The sequence below is a fragment of the Cynoglossus semilaevis genome, chromosome 5, assembly GCF_000523025.1.
Source record: "Cynoglossus semilaevis isolate Cse_v1.0 chromosome 5, Cse_v1.0, whole genome shotgun sequence".
Taxonomy (NCBI): Eukaryota; Metazoa; Chordata; class Actinopteri; order Pleuronectiformes; family Cynoglossidae; genus Cynoglossus; species Cynoglossus semilaevis.
This window is the reverse complement of record NC_024311.1, coordinates 140,320-144,951: the sequence shown is the minus strand read 5'-3', so window position 1 is coordinate 144,951 and position 4,632 is coordinate 140,320.

Here is a 4,632-nt window from a genome sequence, read left to right as displayed (position 1 = left end):
ATAAGTGGCGGTAAATTTCCTGACTGGGTTGTTTAACAGAATTTTAGAGGCTGACAAGACGCCTGATGAGTGGAGGAAAAGTGTTCTGGTGCTTTGAGAAATAGTTCTGGTTCCAACCAAAGACATTCTGGACCCTTTTCAGGAGTTCCATCGGTGCCTCTTCTTGTAATCGCCTCAAAAAGGAGATTACATAAACATTTGTGTCTTTCCCCCAAATTATGTTAGTTGCCCAATGGGCACTCTTTGTCGTTAGTTTTTTCATGCCCTGAATTCTACCTACTGTTATGCCAATGAACTGCCAACCTATTGGCCAATGAGAGGCCTATCAAATCTATCTAATCTATCAAGTCTTCAAATTACAGTTTGTTTTGTTTTTTCAACATTACATTTTACACATCTGCAATGGTTGCACTATTGCGGAATTAAAACATAAATAAGGTGGCCTAGTCCTAAGTAGACATTCTGGACCCTAATTATAAGGCCCAGATTGTCTTTGGTTGGAACCCTACGTGCTTCCAGACAGTTGGAGTTCACTCGTACTCATACCTATCTGCAGTTGCTTCCAGGAATAGTTTCTTGCAATTAAGTTTTGGCGTGTGCACAATTGATTTACAATTTGACAAAAGGAAGTGTGTAGTGAAGTGTATTGACATATCTTTTGTGTGAAAAATTATCCCACTTAAAAAAAAGCACTCCACTTTTGTAGTAGCAGTTTATATATCCCCACAGGTGTTTACAGCAGACTTTGGGAATCCCTTGCTCTATACCGTCCTCAACAAGTTGTTTACTTTATTGCTCTTGATATTCTTCTCAGTATTAATACCATATTTGCCACATTTTCATATTAGTACCTCCTATACTAGAACCTTTCCACATCACTGAACACATAACTTATTTACGTCCATCGGTGTTCTGTTTTTGCCTTTATGGGTTTTTTCCATTTCCAGATCATTGTATCACATAAAATGTGAACATACAAATATTTATCTTTTCTAATTCTGTAAAACGACTAAATGTATAAATAACTAAATTAACTCACAGTAAGTTGGTCTATGGTCTAGACTTTAAAGCAAGGGTCACCAACGTGGAGCCCAGGGTCACCTGGTAGCGCCCAAGGACTACCTAAGGTGCCTGCCGGTTACTGTGCTGTTTGAATCAATTACACTTGCGATTACACGTGCAAATGGGTGCAATGACGATGATAAGAAGAGTGTCTACTATTGTATTTCCCAGAACTCTTTCAAAATTATCATTACATTTTTCAGAAAAGTCTGTATCAAACAAGTAGCTCTTCCTATTACTAAGCGCCCTTGAAGTAGCTCTTTATGGTAATGGTTGGTGACTCCTAGAATCTAGACGAGGCATGGGCAAACTAAGGCTTCGGGGTCCAGATTCAGCCCGTGATATTTATATTATCATTATACTTCTGTATTTTCCCTGCAATACCCACCCTTTCCCTAATAGCTGGCATAGAAAATGATCATGATCAATGATTTAGCCTTTGTGCATGACTTTTACATGTCATTTATCTTAGTTCACAGGAACGCTCCATCTATCTACTCCTGACCCAGCTCTCCTGTTCAATTTTAGGACAATTGTGGCCCACGAGTCTAGAAAACGTTTGCCCGTGCCTATTCTAGACTATGGTCTAGACACTATACTGTATCTGGCAATCAAAAAAGCAGTTTGGCATCTGGGCCTTGTTGCCTCTGATATCTCATTCTTAGTTTGCGTTACGCAATTTGAATGTTTATTCAATAATTAGTCAAATAATTCCTTCTCAAGAGCCTGTTTCCCCCCCCAACTGGTTTGTAAATGTATGTATTAGCAGCCTTTTTTGTTTCAAGACCCCCCATTACTGTAAGGATTGATGTAACACAAACTTCATTAAAAATTAACATGTGCTTTTTAATTACAAGGCCACCCATGTTGGCACCGGTATTAACCAACTTGGTGATGTGCAAATGAGTGCATTATTTAAGAGGCGCGTTGGAAGTAGTTATGCAAATGTATCGTCGCTGGCAGACGTTTCCACTTGCAGTTGCAAAATTCATTAACGCACTATGCAAATTTAATGAAGCAAGCTTGCTAATAGCGTGCTAATTTAATCAGATTTATTGAGTAAGACTTTTCAAATTTGCCAATTTAATTACTTCATCTCGGTGGATTCCAAGTATTGATGTGTGTGCTTTTTGAATAGACCCATTGAGGGGAAAAAAAAGGGTATTAGACAGTGTAATGAGTTAAAACTCATAGGCCTAAGAGGAAGATATTTGTAGCACCTATGGGGAAACTAGGAGAAACATTCCTTAAATTGCCCGAACAAAGGAAAAAGAGAAAAGTCTGTCTACTTTCGGCAAGGTGAAATTCAAAGCCCAAGTGACTGAAATGACATCAAATACGACACTACTTTAGTGCCAATTTTGACCCCAGGGGTGGGCTAATGCTGATACTGTAACCTCGCCCTAGGAGACATTGAGCACTAATTAAGCCTTTCTTTTGTTTCAAAAAGGAAAAGTTCAAAAGGTCATTAAAGACACATGGTGAATTGAGGAAAGGGTTAAAAGAACAAAAGGAAACAAGGAAAGAAATAACAAAGCATTCATCTTGTTATGCCATTAACTTAAAATGCAATATTATTAATACATAACACATTGCACATTGGTGGATTTTTTTTTTTATTATGAATAAGATAAAGTTGTGCAGACACTTGCTGAGTTGATCAAGTCTTTTGGGGGGGAGCATTTTTTTTTATCATATGTTATTATGTTATTTACGTATATATTTTCACCCTTTACGAACCTCCCGCACACTGTTACCAACCCTTTCCCACACAATTATATGCACAGTAGAGTTGTATAATGAAAATAGGAGACATACATATTATGTAAATAAACTAAATACACGACCATACGAAACAATGTAAAATACATTACATTCTAATTATAAATTACTTTTGGCTACCAGGCTAAGAGGGACATTGAAAATAGAGACAGGTTTGAGAATGGAATGATGCACATTGCGCACTTTTCTAGGCTTATGTTGTGGTGCAACGGCATACCCTGAGCTGTATAGTGGGCTGTCAAGTGATCTGTGGGTCTGGACTATTGCACAGGAGTTCTAATGAAAGGCTTGCAGGTTGCCTGAAGTGCTAAGAGACCCCGCGTCAATTGTTTCAGCTGATCTTGTTGCTTCTGCAACATGTTCTTCGGTTCTGTCATTTCTGTGCTGCTGTAGCTATTAGCTACCCTCACTTCAGAACACTACTGCAGGGAAACTTAAGCCCTAAAGCATTCCTTCCCAACCACTGTGGCCATGAGATATTAGGTGTGCCAGGGAAAATTACCCAATGTCACTTAATTGGTCCCAAAACTATTATTATTGCATAAGATGAAGCTTTTTATGTGTGTCTTTCTTCAATTCCTGCCGGTATATCAGTGTTGTCTTCAACTAAACAGGAGTACGTTTTTAGTAAATTTGAACTAGAATATTATAGCATTTCAGCACATATACTTTTTGTGAGATTTTTGTTTGATGGTGTGCCGTGGGGTTTTCCTGATGGTACTGTATACTGTATATGTGCTGTGGTTCAAAAAAGTTTGGGGAACACTGCTTTAGAGCACCCATACAAATCTAACAGAATTGATACTATTTTCTCTAGGTCTTCCCTCTCTGCTCTAGGCGTGTACCTAATCTCATCTTTGGCTTCACCCACAAGATGATCATATATATACAGTATATATAAAAAAACATTTTTCAACTGATCTCATGTGCCTAGTTTTCAGAGTTGCCCTCATCTCTTCAACTCATTCATGTACTTGGATCCCAGGAGTTCCACTAAAGACTGGACATTTCCGTTCTCTAGGGATGGGCGGTCACATATAGTATAACAGATAGGCCAAACAACTGTTTTTCTTTTATTAATATTAATTCGAAAGAGATTTTTTGGTTTTTTACAAAAATTAAATGGTGCTCCGGCAACGTAAATTTGATGACAGTGGCTTTTCATGCATTTTTGCCCTTTTTGGTCACTCTCCTGTGGATTATTAGAGAGGGGCGTTAGCAAGGTTAGCACTGAGCTTTTCTATTAAGCTGTGAATTTGCTATGCTAGTAGAGTCTACCTAGTCTAGTACGGCTGTGAATTCACTAGGGCAGTGGTTCTCAAACTTTTTATACACTGTACCACCTGAGAAAACATTGTGCTCTCTGAGTACCACCATGATGACCAACCTCTCTTTGAGTACCACCATGATGACACCGTTAGAATACAACAGCATAGGATTTCCCTATTAGCTTCCACCACGGGAGAGAATTTTTTATAAATGTTTATAAAGATGCTTATGTTTAAATGTTGTATTAATTGTGCATGGTATGTTTCATATTTATTCAATTGAAAATGTAAATGTGAAAAATATGATTTTTTCCCCGCGTACCATTAGAGAGCGCTCGCATACCACCCCTTTTTGAGAACCACTGCACTAGGGCCTAATGAATCCACAGCTGTACTAGAGCACCACCCAGTGGCGTAATTTTGTAATAACTTAAAAATTGATTGATTGAATGAATCAGAATGACCGTGTGAAATATTAGTCAGAATGAATGTTAAAATAGTTGCCTTATTATAAAAAAAA